Source organism: Carassius auratus, unplaced genomic scaffold (assembly GCF_003368295.1).
Source record: "Carassius auratus strain Wakin unplaced genomic scaffold, ASM336829v1 scaf_tig00011275, whole genome shotgun sequence".
Taxonomy (NCBI): domain Eukaryota; kingdom Metazoa; phylum Chordata; class Actinopteri; order Cypriniformes; family Cyprinidae; genus Carassius; species Carassius auratus.
Window position 1 is genome coordinate 540,857 of NW_020524186.1, and position 18,664 is coordinate 559,520.

An 18,664-nucleotide genomic window follows, 5' to 3' on the forward strand; every position below is an offset into this window, starting at 1 on the left:
ATGGCATTCCCAAACCAACACTTCCCTTCTTCGAGAGTGGCAAAGAAAGTGATTTCGCACTTTTGAAGATGGCGCTCGACAACTTGATGAATAGTCACCCTCATCTCAGCGAGCACTATAAATATCAAGTTCTTCTGAGTCAGCTCAAGCTTCAGAGTGCTCTGCAGTTGGCTAAATCATACATGTATGACCCCGCACCGTATACAGCTGCAATGGGAGCTCTGCAAGACAAATATGGCCAGCCAAGACAACTGGTTCAAAGTGAACTAGCGGCAATACTCAACTCCCCAGCCATTAAGTCAGGAGACACAGAGGCATTTGACTCCTTCGCTCTCTCAGTCCAGTTGCTGGTCGGTATGCTGCACACTTTAGAGGGACCAGTTGGATACGAGCTCAGGTGTGGTTCTCATGTTGACTGTCTTTTAAGCAAAATGTCTCCTTCCCACAGAGATGGATTTGTGGAATATTGTCTCATTCACGGCATCCTGCAGCCAGGTTCAGAGCTCACCTACTCTCTGCCCGACCTTGCTGCATGGCTGCAGATGAAGGCTCAAGCCAAGCGTCTTGCCAGTCGAGCTACTCTTCTCTACAATTCTACAGGGCCTACCCTTCCAAAGAGAGATCAACGTAGTTCAAAGCCCAAAGATAAAATAGCGTCAGTCTTCCTCTGCTCTGGTGAGACAGCTAACAAGGAGACCTTTCATGTGAAGTCCCAAGCTTTCAAACTCAGTCCTTATTGTCCATTCTGCAACAATAAGGAGCACTACCTTAACTCATGCCCCGACTTTAAGAAAATGTCTACTGCTGAGATTAAGAAGTGGATCCAGGAAGGTGACAGATGTTGGAAATGCGGCCGCGGCCACAAAGCTACAGCCTGCACGCTTAAACGCCCCTGTAAGATTTGCAAAGAGAAACACCTTACAGTCCTCCATGACACCATTCAAGAGTCATCCCAGAAAGTGCTGATGGTCAGTAATCCGAAACCCATTGTCTACATTGAGCAGCCCCGAAGCCCTCAGAGAGTGTTACTGAAGGTTGTCAAAGTGCTCCTGCATCATGGAGATCGCACTCTTGAGACATTTGCAGTGCTCGATGATGATTCGGAGAGAACGATTATCCTCCCACAAGCTGTAGAGCAACTACAACTCTCTCAGCATCCAGAGACAGTCCAGCAAGAGGTGAAATAACTGAAAGGTTCCTCAGTTAGCTTTCATGTGAAGTGACATTCAGCCAAGTATGGTGACCCATACTCAGAATTTGTGCTCTGCATTTAACCCATCCGAAATGCACACACACAGAGCAGTGAACACACACACACACTGTGAGCACACACCCGGAGCAGTGAGCAGCCATTTATGCTGCGGCGCCCGGGGAGCAGTTGGGGGTTTGATGCCTTGCTCAAGGGCACCTAAGTCGTGGTATTGAAGGTGGAGAGAGAACTGTACATGCACTCCCCCCACCCACAATTCCGTCCGGCCCGAGACTAGAACTCACAACCCTTCGATTGGGATTCCAACCCTCTAACCATTAGGCCACGACTTCCCTTAATGTATCCCCCGTCTTCAAGCCAAACAAGAAGTTTTGGATTCAACATGCATTCACTGCAAGCAGTCTGAGTTTATCTGAAAACACATACCCAGTAGCAGCTCTCCAGAAGCGCTATGAGCATCTCAAAGGACTTCCTTTGACGCCTATCCACAGAGCCCAACCTCTACTCCTCATCGGCTCTGATATGCCTCAGCTTCTTACTCGTACACAGCCAGTCAGAGCAGGTCCATCTGGCGGTCCTATAGCCATCTCCACAAGGCTAGGCTGGTCCTTGCAAGGTCCTTCTGACATCATACCAGTCTCTTCTCACCAGTCTTCCTGTCTGCACATCTCCACCGAGTCTTCATATACTGAACTCCTCAGGAATGTGGAACGTCTTTGGCACATTGACACAGTCCCCTATATCAGTGAGAAGACTGCAACACGTTCCAAGCAAGACCAACAGGCACTCATCCTCTTACAGACAGCCTCCGAACGTGTATCTGTGGATGGTACCCAGCGCTACGCTACTCCACTGTTGCGTCGTCAGCCAGTCATCCACCTTTATGCACAGCAAGATGCCGTGATGCCTAACCTACGCAGCACTGAGCGCCGGTTGGCCAAGGATAATGCTTGAGCAGCCTCATACTGCAAGGAGATGGATAAACTTATTCAGTCTGGTTATGTCACGGAAATCTCTACAGAAGAGGCAGCAAATTCCACAGAGTTGTGGTATGTACCTCACCATATGGTGCACCACAATGGAAATGACAGAGTAATATTTAACTGTTCCTTCTCCTTTAAAGGCCTGTCCCTGAATGACCAACTCCTGCCGGGACCAACGCTCGGTCCGACCATGATTGGAGTCCTAATGCGGTTTCGATGTCATGCTGTGGCCATCAGCGGAGATATTAAGTCTATGTTCCACCAAATCTGCTTGTTGCCCAGTGATAAACCACTCTTACGATTCCTGTGGCGTGACATGCAGAGGACATCTGAACCACGCATATTCCAATGGGAGGTGTTACCATTCGGAACAACGTGCAGCCCCTGTTGTGCAGTCTTTGCCCTCCAGCAGCACGTCAGAGACCAAGAACAACCAGACTCTCCTCTATTGCCTCAATTGCCTCCACAGTGTGAGTAAAGCTGAGTATACCAAGGTTCTAGTCGATGATCTGCGAGCACTTCTGAACAAGGGAGGCTTCGAGATCCGGCAATGGGCTAGTAACATGCCTGAAGTTGTAGCACATCTACCTCCTGAGGCGCAGTCGGCTAGCAGTGAGCTATGGCTATCCAAGGCCAGTGACAACCTCCAAGAGCCCACGCTTGGACTCTGCTGGGACTGTCTGAACGACACCCTGAGTTACAAACATCGCCATACTGAATCTTCAGATGCTACTCTTCGTAACGTCTACAGTGTCCTTGCCAAGCTTTACGACCCATTGGGCTACATTGTGCCATTCACAACAAGATGTAAAGTGCTGGTTCAGGACATGTGGAAGGCCAACATTAGCTGGGATGACAAGATCCAACCTGCTGACCTTCTGGAAAAATGGTTGAATTGGGTGCAGGAAATTCCCACTTTGCAACATCTCAAGCTGCCTCGTCCCTATGCACCAGCCACCACCGATACTGCCAGCGCAACCCGTCACATCCACATTTTTTGTGATGCCTCGGAGTGCGCCTATGGGCCAGTAGCCTACATGCAGACGACAGATGAGAGTCAACGAGTCTATGTCTCCTTCGTGTGCCAGATCGAGAGTCGCGCCCCGTAAACAGATGTCTATTCCGCGTCTTGAGCTCAGTGCCGCGCTTACAGGTGCACAGCTGGCTAGAGTGATCGAGACAGAGCTTGCAGTACCCCCTGAGCACATCACTCTTTGGTCAGACTCCACAGCTGTACTACATTGAATCAAATCAGAATCCTGCCGTTACAAAGTGTTCGTTGGAACACGCGTTGCAGAAATCCAGAACCTGACCAATCCTGTTCAATGGCGGTATGTTGATACTCTAAACAATCCAGCTGATGATATAACCCGCTGACTCACTCTGCAAGAAATGGTACAGGATGATCACTGGAACAAAGGTCCACATTTCCTCCATTTGTCTGAGAGGGAGTGGCCCAACATGCCTTCATCTGAGGTAGAACCAGACACCACAGAGTTAAGGAAGCCTGCCTTCATGGGAACTATGTCCAGCATCTTGCCAACACCACATCCAGACCCCAGTAAGTTCTCCAACTGGAAAGAGCTTCTTAAGGAAACTGCTAGCTCCCTTCACGGGGCAGCTGATGCTAATACTACAGTACACTTTCCCGCTGCTGATTTTCTGCAAGCAGAGAAGCTGATGTTACAAAGGGCTCAAGAGGACTGCTTTGCTGAAGAATTGAGAGCTCTCAAAGCTGGACGTACTCTTCCTTCAGACAGTCGTCTCACATCTCTGTCACCAGAATATGAAGGAGCCACGGAGCTACTCAGAGTCGGTGGCAGGTTAAGGCATGCTGAAGGACTAGACCTGGATACTATCCATCCAGTTATCCTGGACCCAAGCCATCCCGTGACAAAGCTTATCGTCAAGGATTTTGATGAGTCACTACTGCACCCTGGGCCAGAACGAGTTCTTGCCGAGATCAGACGCAGGTTTTGGATTATCCGTGGTAGAGAGGCTATTCGAAAGCATCAACATTCATGTCTGGAGTGCCGGAGATGGAGAGCAAAACCCGATGTACTGAAGATGGCAGATTACCCACCAGCTCGGCTACGACTCACTAAGCCACCGTTCTATTCAACCGGAGTTGATTGCTTTGGACCTTTCCAAGTGAGGATCGGTCGCCGCACTGAAAAAAGGTGGGGCATTGTCTACAAATGCATGACAACTCGCTCAGTGCATCTGGATCTATTAGAAAGCCTTGATACCGATGCTTTCCTGCTGTCACTGAGAAGATTCATCTCTCGCCGTGGCAGACCGTTCGAACTCCTCATGGACAATGGTACCAACTTTGTCGGTGGAGAGAGAGAGCTACGTGAATCCGTTGCTGCCATGGCACCTCAGTGGAGAGAGCAACTTGCTGAACAGCAGATATCCTTCTGATTCAATCCTCCAAGTGCGCCACACTTTGGAGGCACATGGGAGAGGGAAGTGAAATCCATCAAGACTGCACTTCGCGTTGTCCTTAAAGACCAGACTGTTCCTGAACCAGTCCTGATGACAATCCTAGTGGAGGTCGAGGGCATAATGAATGTGAAACCCTTAGGCTACTTGTCATCAGATGCCTCTGATCCAGACCCGGTCACGCCTAACCTCCTGCTCATGGGCCGTCATGACTCGTCACTTCCTCAAGCAGTTTACGATCCCAGTGACCTCAGGAGAAGACGTTGGAGGCATAGCCAAGCCATCGCTGATCGCTTCTGGTCATCCTTCATCAGTCACTACCTACCAGGGCTACAAGAGCGCAGTAAGTGGAGGAAGGACGGTAAGGCACTCTCCATAGGCGATGTTGTTTTAATTGTGGATTCCCAACTCCCCCGAGCGTCATGGCCTGTAGGACGGATTACCAAGACTCATCCAGGAGCAGATGGACGTGTACAGACTATCAGTGTTCAAGTGAAGGACCGCACCTACATTCGTCCAGTCGCCCAGCTCATCCTGCTCCCAGCTCTGGAGGACAAGGACGAGGAAGAGACCACCAAATAGACTTTCTCATACTCTTTCAACTGCCATGTGTACAGTTGGGGACGGCCTTGTCTGAAAGTCTATTTGTTTAGCGCTGGGGAGGAGCCGGAGGCTGGAGGACATGGAACACATGGGAAATAGAATAGACACACCTGGGAACTAATCAAACCAAACACGGGAGACGGAAACTGGGTCACAGGGGCAAAAACACACTAAATGAGTCCAGGTATGTAACAGTACCAACAGGATATATTTAGTTCTCTTCAGTTTACAACAAATCCTTTAAATTTAACAAATATATCAGAACAAAACAAGAATTAAAAATATATAATTCTAATGGATAAATATATTCGCAGCATATAATAATATAGACTTAGCTATTAACCAGGGGTTTTCAAAGTGTGGGGCGCCCCAGAAGGGCCCCAGAGCATGTCAGGGGAGACACGGGGAAAATATAATAATAAATTAAAAATATAATTGAGTTTGGACATTTCTGGCTCTCTATTCAAAATGAATATCCTGAACTTTCACAAAGGACACTGAGGAAAATTTAACCATTCGTTTTAACGTATTTGTGCGAATCAGGATTTTCTGTTCTGACATTCATCAAGAACAAATATCGTTCACGTCTTCAAGTGGAGGATGACCTTCGTCTGTTTCTGACGTCACTGCAACCACGAATTAGTCTGCGCAGCAAGGAACCAAATGCATTCCGCTCATTAAGGTAGAGATACAGTATTGTTCAAAATAATAGCAGTACAATGTGACTAATCAGAATAATCAAGGTTTGTAGTATATTTTTTATTGCTACGTGGCAAACAAGTTACCAGTAGGTTCAGTAGATTGTCAGAAAACAAACAAGACCCAGCATTCATGATATGCACGCTCTTAAGGCTGTGCAATTGGGCAATTACTTGAAAGGGGTGTGTTCAAAAAAATAGCAGTGTCTACCTTTGACTGTACAAACTCAAAACTATTTTGTACAAACATTTTTTTTTTCTGGGATTTAGCAATCCTGTGAATCACTAAACTAATATTTAGTTGTATGACCACAGTTTTTTAAAACTGCTTGACATCTGTGTGGCATGGAGTCAACCAACTTGTGGCACCTCTCAGCTGTTATTCCACTCCATGATTCTTTAACAACATTCCACAATTCATTCACATTTCTTGGTTTTGCTTCAGAAACAGCATTTTTGATATCACCCCACAAGTTCTCAATTGGATTAAGGTCTGGAGATTGGGCTGGCCACTCCATAACATTAATTTTGTTGGTTTGGAACCAAGACTTTGCTCGTTTACTAGTGTGTTTTGGGTCATTGTCTTGTTGAAACAACCATTTCAAGGGCATGTCCTCTTCAGCATAGGGCAACATGACCTCTTCAAATATTTTAACATATGCAAACTGATCCATGATCCCTGGTATGCGATAAATAGGCCCAACACCATAGTAGGAGAAACATGCCCATATCATGATGCTTGCACCTCCATGCTTCACTGTCTTCACTGTGTACTGTGGCTTGAATTCAGAGTTTGGGGGTCGTCTCACAAACTGCCTGTGGCCCTTGGACCCAAAAAGAACAATTTTACTCTCACCAGTCCACAAAATGTTCCTCCATTTCTCTTTAGGCCAGTTGATGTGTTCTTTGGCAAATTGTAACCTCTTCTGCACATGCCTTTTTTTTAACAGAGGGACTTTGCGGGGGATTCTTGAAAATAGATTAGCTTCACACAGACGTCTTCTAACTGTCACAGTACTTACAGGTAACTCCAGACTGTCTTTGATCATCCTGGAGGTGATCATTGGCTGAGCCTTTGCCATTCTGGTTATTCTTCTATCCATTTTGATGGTTGTCTTCCGTTTTCTTCCACGTCTCTCTGGTTTTGCTCTCTATTTTAAGGCATTGGAGATCATTTTAGCTGAACAGCCTATCATTTTTTGCACCTCTTTATAGGTTTTCCCCTCTCTAATCAACTTTTTAATCAAAGTACGCTGTTCTTCTGAACAATGTCTTGAACGACCCATTTTCCTCAGCTTTCAAATGCATGTTCAACAAGTGTTGGCTTCATCCTTAAATAGGGGCCACCTGATTCACACCTGTTTCTTCACAAAATTGATGACCTCAGTGATTGAATGCCACACTGCTATTTTTTTGAACACACCCCTTTCAACTAATTCAACTAATTGCCCAATTGCACAGCCTTAAGAGCGTGCATATCATGAATGCTGGGTCTCATTTGTTTTCTGAGAATCTACTGAACCTACTGGTAACTTGTTTGCCACGTAGCAATAAAAAAATATACGAAAAACCTTGATTATTCTGGTTAGTCACATTGTACTGCTATTATTTTGAACAATACTGTATAATTATGTAAGCATATTAATCAGTAGTAGAGATGTTTAAATTTTGACGTTGTTTAAAGTTCTTTCCACACTCTCTGTTACAGGTCATCTGACTGTTTTGACTGGGGTGGACAGTTCTTGGAATTTTAAATTGCTAAAAAAAAATATCCATCATTGTTTTTGTTTCATTATTCTTAGTTTTAAAAAACGTTATATTAACCTACGGTACTTGTTATTACTCTAAAAATAATAATAAAATAACAATAAAAGTGAGTTAACAGTCTGACATTGTTCTTTGTGTGTCTGTGTGTGTGTGTGTGTGTTGGGGGGGGGGGGCGCCATTGGGTAAGTTGTGTCAAAAGGGAGGCCCTCTGTCTTAGACTTTGAACACCCCTGCTATAAACAAACAAATAATAATAATTTAAAGCTAAGCATAAGGTTGGGCTATCTCATTCTCTCACTCGGGAGAAATCCGTTTCCATATTCGTGATGTTGCCCATTTGAAGATTAGAATAGGCTTTGTAGTTCATGCGTGTTTCAGTATCAATGGAAAAAAATCATAATTAACAATATGTGGAATAAGTTGACCGCTGCTAACACTGAATGTCTGGTGAACGATCCAGTGAACATGTGTGCGAGGCACCAGCACGATCAAACAACTGAAACAGAAAATACTAAATTTTTCTGAGTATAAGTAGTTTCAAAGTGTTAGTAGTTTGAAAAAATCAAGAATAATAACATAGTTAATAATAATTATTGCTAAATGCTGGACCATTCTCATTTCACTCTGCATATGGCACCTGAAGATTTTTTTTTTAAACCAAGAATGAACCGAAATGTAAATTAAATGAAAACATTTAGCTTTTTTATCCGTATATATATATATATATATATATATATATATATATATATATATATATATATATATATATATATACAGTACAGACCAAAAGTTTGGACACACCTACTCATTCAAAGAGTTTTCTTTATTTTCATGACTATGAAAATTGTAGATTCACACTGAAGGCATCAAAACTATGAATTAACACATGTGGAATTATATATTAAATCATATACATAACAAAAAAGTGTGAAACAACTGAAAATATGTCATATTCTAGGTTCTTCAAAGTAGCCACCTTTTGCTTTGATTACTGCTTTGCACACTCTTGGCATTCTCTTGATGAGCTTCAAGAGCTAGTCAGCTGAAATGGTCTTCCAACAGTCTTGAAGCAGTTCCCAGAGAGATGCTTAGCACTTGTTGGCCCTTTTGCTTTCTGTCTGCGGTCCAGCTCACCCCTAAACCATCTCGATTGGGTTCAGGTCCGGTGATTGTGGAGGCCAGCCCATTTAGCTTGTCCACCTACTGTAATAACAGTTGCTCCATTATAAGACAACCAACACTTCATGCCTGTTTTAGCACATGTACATTGTATTATTCTTGATTATAATCATTAGTCTAAATATGTTTTAACAATTATTTTTGTTTTTGTTTTTACAAAAGGGGTTCAGTTGAACACCTCATTCAAGCTATGTTGACCTTCAGGTCAGGGAACTACAATACCCAACATACACCTCAGGCTTCAAACATGGCAGTCGTGGATGCGTATCCCAAAATACTCATACTGTTAATGGCAGTGCTCTAAATCATTGGAAATCTGATTAAACGCATGCTCAAACTTTATACAAACCCCTTTTTTGTGATCCCATTTACTGATGCAAAGTCCGATTCACTTCTGAAAAATGATTAATTTGAATAGTTCGTTTCAATTAACCGATTCATAGGCTCCTTAAGTCATCTCACAGTTATGTCTCAAAAAATATTGGCGGTTATTGTCTTTTGTTCATTTAAGTTATTGATGTTTGTGGTCACAGTTTTATGCACCGATCCTTTGTCGTTTGTTTAGCTTAAATATCAAGTCAAGTCACCTTTATTTATATAGTGCTTTAAACAAAATACATCGCGTCAAAGCAACTGAACAACATTCATTAGGAAAACAGTGGGTCAATAATGCAAATGACAGTTAAAGGCAGTTCATCATTGAATTCAGTGATCTCATCTCTCATAAAATATTCCATCGAAAGACACTAAATTAAAAAATGAAAATAGGCATAGTACGCGAAGTACACCTTAAATTTCTAGAGTTGTGAGATATAAACCGCAATGTTTTTCATAGCGTTACACTTTGAAACCAGAATATGTTTCCATGAATTTGTTTACCACAGTTTCACCATTCTTATCTTATTTCCCACCTAGTTCTAACGTTTTGGTCTTATGCTTAGGACCTTATACATTGTGTTTCCTAGTTCTTTGCTGTCTCTTTGTTCATACAGGTCAATATTTCAGCGAATTTGGCTATTATAATATTGCTTTAAATCTCATCTTCATCGAGACATATTCCTATTTTTTTACTCCACTCTCATTTTTACATGATGCAGAAGAGAGTGACATCCGTCTCCAGCAGTATCACCATGCTTGCCAGTGTCGCCAAATGATTTTGGATGGCTCCTGAAAATGTGGGTGGGATAATTAGAAAACATGTCACCATTGTGGCACTTATGACAGAAGCGTACAGCTAATGTAAGGATTACTTAAAGGAAAGAACTAATAAAAGGAAAAAAAAAGAAAAGAAAAAGGAGAAATTACACAAAGGCAACCAACAATAAGAATTTCAGTTTGAATGCAGAATATGATCATTTATTATTGTAATTGAATTCTAGCCGGATGTAAAAAATGAAAGGTGTATATATATATATATATATATATATATATATATATATATATATAGTGTTTTTTTTTTTTTTTTTCTGTAGCACTTTGAGATTGCTAACTCAATGTAAATTGCATTTACAACTTTTACAATTATTATTAATTCATATCAGGACAAGTGGGAACCCTAGTGTTAAAACCCTCCCGTTGTCCAACATAACGTCACGTGAGAATAACTTACTCCAGTTAGCTCAGTCATGTTGTAACTAGGATACCTGCTGAAAAAAAAAAAAAAAAAAAAATTCATGGACCGTTTGAATCAATTAGTTATTAAAGTTAAACAGCTAACGGTAAGCCCTGCTAATCTATGATTACCTTGACTAATTACAGAAATGTGCACACATAAATAGTAAAGTTTGTCCCATTACTGGTTTTATAAACTTTACAAATACCAAATTTGTCTTAACAGTGATATTGATATGCAAAATTATAGCGAAACTCTCGTCATTACTAACATTACTACTATTAGCAAATGATGTGAGAGAATTTTCAAAAATGTGAACGGTTGTAACTATATCCGCTGGAAAAAAAATCATGGACCGTTTGAATCACTAAGTCATTAAAGTTAAACGGTTAAACGGTTAGCCCTGCTAATCTATGATAACCTTGACTAATTACAGAAATGTGCATATATAGCAATGTTTGTCCCATCAATGGTTTTATAAACTAGTATAAAATAGTGACATGAAAAATTATAGCGAAACTCTAACTAACATTAAGTTACTACTATTAGCAAATGCTGTGAGAGAACTTTCAACATTTCCGGCACTTGCTAACAAAATGTGAACTGTGTCATGCGATAAACGTTTATTTGAAAGTATATATTATAATTATATTAAAATAACATGGGTGTAAGTGGTGCAAACATGCATGCTGCCCACCTTCTCCATTCAGCCCGGAATAGAAGAGACACGACGACAGCGCTTTCAATTCAAAACAGATCGGTTATGTCAAGGGACTTCCCAGCGCACATTTTAATACAATATTTCACTGTAATAATACTGTTTACTGCTGTGAAATACTTATTTTTTTACACTGTGTTGCTGTGATATTACAGACCTTGTTATGATATAACAGTAGGTTTTAGATAGCAAGATTTTCTGTAAAATAAGAGTTAAATGCTGTAAAATCCAAGGATACTGTAGTTTTTTACAGGTATTCATTGGGATATTACAGGGAAACTTAATTACAACAAGTTACTGTAAAATAATACTGTTAATTATTGTGAAATGCTGGTAATTTTTAACAGTGTATTAATTTTAGGTTAAACTCAAATCTGACTCCATTTTATTATTATTTAATCTGACTCCATTTTAGTATGACCTTGAATTTAGGTTGAAATGCAAATTGGTTGTATGCCTTTTTAATTAGTATTCTTCTGACATTTATTCTAGTTAACTCCTACTTTTATATTAACTTGTTCATTCGGGTGCTCATGTTGCTAACAAGGATACAACATAATCTACTAGAGTCAATAATTACAGAGTAAAACAGAATAAAATCAAATGTAACAATTTATTATCAGTCAGGTAAATATGTGTTCTGCCAATTACATATCCAATTGAAACCTATCAAATCATAGCATTAGAAAACATAGAATTGTCAAAGATTAATGAAAGTAAAATATGCATACCTGACCTTAGAAAATACATAGTATGAAGTGAAGAGACACACCACACTATGGGCTTTCTGGCTACAGAATCGCCCTGATCCTTTTGCTGCAATCCTTTAAATACCTCAGACCAAGACAAACATCCCCCGAGATGAAGACAGAAACTAACAATTGGAATTTGATTAGGTCAGGTCCAAGACCAGGGTAGTTTACACCTCAATGGGAACAGAGGATAATTTACATGGAAGACCCTGGAAAAGGGCACTCCCATTACAGTAATCAAAATATCTCTTTACTCTTAGGATTTGTATTATCTTTTAATCTACTTTTCTAAGGTTGAGACCATTGTACCAGTCGCCCTGAGACAATTCAAATGACACCAAACATGACTGTAAATATCACTTGCATTAATGCAGAATATTATACTATTGGCAATTCTGAGTGAAACTAAGTGGAGGGAGTGTGATGGTGAGGTGTGAACTGCTAGGTGTGGTGCATCTTCGATGGCAACGTTACTTATGATGGAGGGTATTCAAGAGAGTGTTCAAATGTTAATTATCAGGAAAGTCCTTTGTTTTCTTAGAGAGAAGTCGTCCAGACGGTCCGGCTCCAGTCTTACACTGGTGTTACCTTACTTCTTTAGCGATATTAAAGGTGTTTATGATATATATATATATTTTTTTTCAGCACATGCAGTCAGAGGTACATAAAATTAACGATGATCTAACTAATATGGTGATTATGTTTTATTTATTTTAATCAGGTTTGTTAAAAGTGTGACTGAATGATGTTAGTTCAATTGCACAAGCATGTATTTGCTATAACAATGAAAATATTTGAAAAAAAGGTTTTAAACAAGCAATAATACAATCCTTTAAAGCTTAACTCTTAAGTGCAGCAGAATTCAATTAATTTAAAATGATCATTATGCCACATATGACAGATTTTATTTAATGTGAAAGAAAAAAAAAAGACAGTATCACCAGTGACACAACAAATAAAAAAAGTGACATACAGAACATATACAAATGACTCATTTCATAAGAACTGAAATCAGAGTTAGAAAAATATAATAGACAACATTTTAACTTAACATTTTAACTTCATTAGAAAACACCTAAAATGTACAACAAAGTACATTACCTAGTAAGTACAAAACCATGACATAAAAAATAGTCACAATTGGATAAAAAAAAAAATTCTCACTCATTTAACCCTAGCTTGAGTGTGTGTGTGTGAGAGATAGAGAGAGTGTGTGTGAGAGAGAGAGAGAGAGAGAGAGAATGTGTATGTGTGTGAGAAAGTGTGTGTGTGAGAGAGTGTGTGTGTGTTTGTGTGTGTGTGAGAGTGAGCGAGTGAGTGAGTGTGTGTGTGTGTGTGAGAGAGAGAGAGAGAGAGAGAGAGAGAGAGAGAGAGTGTGTGTGTTTGTGAGTGAGTGTGTATGTGGAGGTACTGTATGCTATGCACTTTTATATCTGTTTCACCATTTATTTCTGTATTTTTAACAGTTCAGTTTGTACCTTGAGTGCTGGGTGATCTATCTGGTGACTATGGGGGGGGGGGGGGGGGGTCAATGCTCATGCTCTGACTCTTTGCCTGCATCTTTGATGACGGACCCTCCATGCCTTTCGCTCATATCTCTTCTCCCTTTCACCTAAATCACTTACTCTCTTTCTTTTTTGTGTGTCAATGTCACGGACATAGCTCTGTTTCCTTTTCTGCAAATACTCTGCTCTGCGTTCAGGATCAGCATCCCTTCGCTTTCTGTATAGTCGCTGTTTCTCAGCTGCGCTCAGTTTAGCCATACCCTCAATTTAGAAATACATGACCAAAGGAGGATTAACAATGACAAAGAAAAGTTAGAATCACAATTTTAGTGCTATTTTATGCAAAATAACTAAATGAATAGCTTTGAACAAAGTTTATCTATAAAAGGGAGTCACTGGTGTTACTGATCTTCACTGGTGTTACCCATAAGGAAGGTGACACCAGTGACAGTAACACCAGTGACAATTTTCATGAAAACTGCATTTTACAAAATGGCTGCTGCAAGGTATCAAACCACATGTTGTCAATCATGGTATACTCACTAAATTAAGTAGTTTAATCCATTTGTATTCTAGTTTTTTACAATGCTTAAACAATAAAAGAGGTCATACCAGTGACTTCAACTAAAAACTTCATATGAAATCATGAGATAAATGAGAAGATTTCTGATAATTGAAAAGAGACAGTGGGCTTACCATTGGCTTATCTTCATAGATCTCCAGGAAATTGGAAGAAGAAAGTCGAGTGATGTCATCAGTGTGATTGTTATTTCAAAATAAGAGCTTTTTTGTTAAACGGTAACACCAGTGACAACTCCAGGGGACCACTACTTTCATTATATATTTTATAATATTTATTAAGCATTTTGTTTTTTAATGTAATTTACATCATATATTTGATAGTTATGGACACATGGTTGTATTTTAAATGGAAGAAAACACTGTTTTTGACCTCAAAATAAAGCATTTTCCCTCTGTACATGACTGTGGGGACGAGCACTTCTGTGGTGCTTGGAATTCTAATTAATAAAAATCAAATATTGCCACATTGATGGCTCAAGAAAGTGTAATTGTTCAAATAACATATTGTTTCATTTTAAAATATAAAAAAATTGTAAACCTAAAGTGTTTTTCAAGTGTAATATTTCTGTAAAGGCTAGGGACAGAAAAATGGACATTTCCGTAGAATGACCCATATATATATATTAGTGCTGTCAATCGATTAAAAAAATTAACTAATTAATCGCACAATTTTTTAAAATTAATCGCGATTAATCGCGATTAATCGCAATTAAAAGACTGAAACTTTTTGGATATGTAAATGTAAAATGTAAATAATTAATGTAAACTCAAGACAAAGAAACTATTTAAATTCAAAATATGATTGTTTATTGGAATTTTTGTTTAACTTGTAACACAGATTTTCTCATGTAAACAACATACCTGCAATAAACCATCAATATCCTCCAAATTAACTGTTGGCTTGAAAGCCATATTTATTACAGAAATAAAAACACAGGCATGTAAGTACCATTTGAATTTCAAAACAATCAATGCCAATAAAAAACAAAAATGATTTCCATGTTGAATTCTAAGTGGACTGCAAAAAAATTCCAAAGTATAGTCATTGCCAGTGCTTTAAGTGGGCCAGTACGCACAGGTACTCAGTACCGCCACTTCCAAATATAGCTCTTGAGCGTACCGCCACCTCTCTGTGCGCCCAGAACGTGCTTGTAGCGTACCGGTACGCTCATTTGGACATCTGTTTTAATAGAGGTTTTAATCTTTTACCTGCACTGCAGATTTTCAGAGCGCCCTTCACAATGCAAGCTTCCTAATTCATCCCACCCAGAGCAGAAACTACATTACCCATTCACCCTTAAGTTATACAAGTGAATAGCGCATTCGTCGCTTTTCCCACTGTTAAGTGTCAACAACTCAACGTGGCCGGAGAAAGTGTGTGAAACTCGTTGTGAGTTATACTAAAGCAAAATCTTGAGTATTTATTGTCTGGTAAACATTAAAAACTGTCTGCGGAGGTTGAGTCGTCCTGCAGCCCCCGCTGACTGCTCATTGGCTGCAGCATCTTTTTTCTAAGTTCTAAAAAAATACCGTAGACGGCAAGGCACAAATTTAGATATTCATTTATCTAATTAATCTATAGCCTATGCACAAAGACAATATGATCTTTTTGTCCCCTTTTTGTTTTAAAGCTTGATGAAGAGAAAGAGCGCAAGTTGCTGCAGCTGAGGAGGACAGTGATGCACGCGCACAGGAGTGATTGACAGTTCGCGGCACCGTGTACAAAAAATACTCCGCTACACAATTATTTCTTTATTTTCGTTTAAGCTTATTAACGTTAGCGTTACAGAAAGGTCTGATTTACGCACTGTTACAGTCATACAGTCATAATGTTTCTTGTGGCAGACTGAAGAGTAATCCGGCAGAGTTTTATACTGAAACTTTCCGTCTAAAAGTCCTTCCTTGGTCTTATCCATATTTCTTTGCACGATGAACATACATAGGCCACAACTGGAAATAAAAAAAACTGCAACCGCGTTAATTGCGTTATTTTATTTTAACGCGTTAAATATTTCAAATTAATCGAATGCGTTAACGCGCTAATTTTGACAGCACTAATATATATATATATATATATATATATATATATATATATCACACTGTTGTTGCATCAAAATGTGAAGTAAACAGGCAGGACACAACAGAAACATTAATTTTCTAAAAAAAATAAAAAAATAACTTAACTTACATCAGTCTCAAAAGAATGAAGTTATCTTGTCTCTGGATTTCAACATCTAAAAAAACAAACATTATTTTAGTCTTAGTAAAAATAAAGATAACTTGATGTTATTCTGAAGTTTACTCTCCATAAACTGAACACCTCCTCCTCGCCTAACCTGATTTTACCAAGTGAGACATGTTCCTGGGACAACATCGTTGTTGACCCTGGAACAACATTGTGATTAACCAATCAGATTTGAAGAACCAGTTTATAGATTTTGTGAAGTTTATGCTTAAAATCAGTGTTTGGTGCTTGTACATCAGTGTCATTCATCTATCATTTCCTCCGATTTTAGGGATTACTCATGGTTAAGGTTAGGTTTAGTTGTAGGGATATGGTTAAGAATATATTTTTGGAGTAAAAATTTTGTTCCAGGGTCAACAAAATATGTTGACCTAGGAACACATCGGACTTGGCAAAATCAGGACGTGCCCTCCTCCTCATCCTCACACAGGTCTGTGACTCCTCAAAGAAACGGCTTCGGTGTCTTTAACTCTCGGCGCGAGGACAATGAAGACACGAGCTCGACAAGTCTGAAATATTACATGTAATAAGTATATTAACATAATTTTAACAGTTACCACTTCAACAGCCTCAAAGTAATTATGCTAGTCTTTACTACACAATGCCGTTTCCTTTAGGAGACAAACATACATTCAGTTTAACCGCAAAAAAAGACAAATTAACATGAGCGTAACCGTGACCATAACTGTCTATTAACGCCTCAAAAAGTAAAGATAATGTAAAATCTTATGTAAATATGACAAAATATATTCACGGACGTTATATTAAAAGTACATATTTTGTTCAGTAACGTTACATGAGGCAGTTAAGACCGCCGTGTCTGAGGCATCCGTATTTATATATATGTCACACCCAGGGGCGGCTATGCTTTGACTAAGCCACACCCCTTCTCAACTTCCACCTCGAGGAGGTCCCCAAAGCCAACCCAATGGCCAAACAACACGAGAACAAGTAAGTGATAAAACAATCTTTATTTAAATATTTAAAAATAGCTTGGGGAATAGGGAAAGGGCAATTAAAACTAAACTCCGACTCGGCCCTCCAGATGGGCTATGGCCGGGAAGAGGTCAGGGAGCAAGGGGGCCACGGGGATCCGGGGCGTGGGACTCGGGGCCCGGCCAGAGTCTTAGGTATCCGTAGCGCCCTCCTTCTTCCTCCTCTTTGCTGAATACAACTCACGGTAAGTACTGGTTCACACAGTTCGTTCTCGGGGTGCTCACTCCCTTTCTCTTCCTCCACAGGCAACGGCTGGGACGCAAAGGCACAGTTAATTCGACTTGGTTTTGCTCTCACCTCTTCGCTGATTGCAGCTCACAGTAAGTACTGGTTCACACAGTTCGTTCCTTGGGTGCTCACTCACTTTCTCTTTCTCCACAGGCAGCGGCGTAAGTACAGGTTTCCTCGGTCTCTCCTCGCGTTATCCACTCTCTCTCCTCCTCTCTACACAGGTATCAACTTGGGCACAATAGCACAGTTAGTTTGCTTTGGATGGCTTTCACCTCTGGGCTGGACACAACGTACCGTAAGTACAGGGTTCGCTCTATTCCTCCTCGTGTTATTCACTCTCTCTCCTTTTCTCTCCACAGGTATCAACTTGGGCACAATAGCACAGTTAGTTTGCTTTGAATAGCTCCCACCTCTGGGCTGAACACAGCGTACCGTGCTATCTCCGGAGATCTGAAGCACGCTCACAACATATACTGTACTGAACTAGGCTAGAACCAGCAGTCTCCTTGTCCTCCCGCGACGGAGTGCGTGAAGGCGGGGGTTTATCTGACAGGACACACGGCAATACACAGCAACCCACAGCAATATACAGCACCACGTCAAAATTTTAGGTTTTCACAGCACGAAGACTCACCCACCACACTCAGTGTACGAAAAGGACACCCGTCTTCCTTCACTTCGCTTGGTTCGGATCTGGCGATGGAATATGCGGCCTAGCTAGTGATGTCGTCGTTGTGACTACTTCAATACGTATTCCTTTGGCTCTCCCACCACGCTATATTAGGGGTAGGGCCGCCCTCCCTCCTCCTGGGGAGATCTACACAACGCCAGGTCAATATACAGGACACTTTCGGCTTGCTCTTAGTACTCACATCAATGCCGCTTCCAATCCCCTTTTTCACGTCGTCTCAATTCGCCGTATAATCCGTTCACTTCTCAACCTTTAAGGTTCGCGATGTCTTCACAATCATACAATTCCAGCCTAGGGAGGGAGAGAGAGAGAGAGAGAGAGAGAGAGAGAGAGAGACGAGAGAGAGAGAGAGAGAGAGAGAGAGAGAGAGAGAGAGAGGAGAGAGAGAGAGGAGAGAGAGAGAGAGAGAGAGAGAGAGAGAGAGAGAGAGAGAGAGAGAGAGAGAGA

The 18,664-nt window shown here is 40.6% G+C and overlaps 1 long non-coding RNA gene across 1 annotated transcript; it reads right to left on the reverse strand.

Annotated features, from left to right (window-relative positions):
- Window positions 1-9,566: 9,566 nt before the first annotated feature.
- LOC113073040 (uncharacterized) lies at window positions 9,567-11,609 on the reverse strand. The gene is made up of 3 exons (XR_003280441.1): window positions 11,195-11,609; window positions 10,495-10,528; window positions 9,567-10,052 (listed from the first exon to the last, which is right to left on the reverse strand). It is a non-coding gene; the product is annotated as an uncharacterized LOC113073040 (long non-coding RNA).
- Window positions 11,610-18,664: the final 7,055 nt, after the last annotated feature.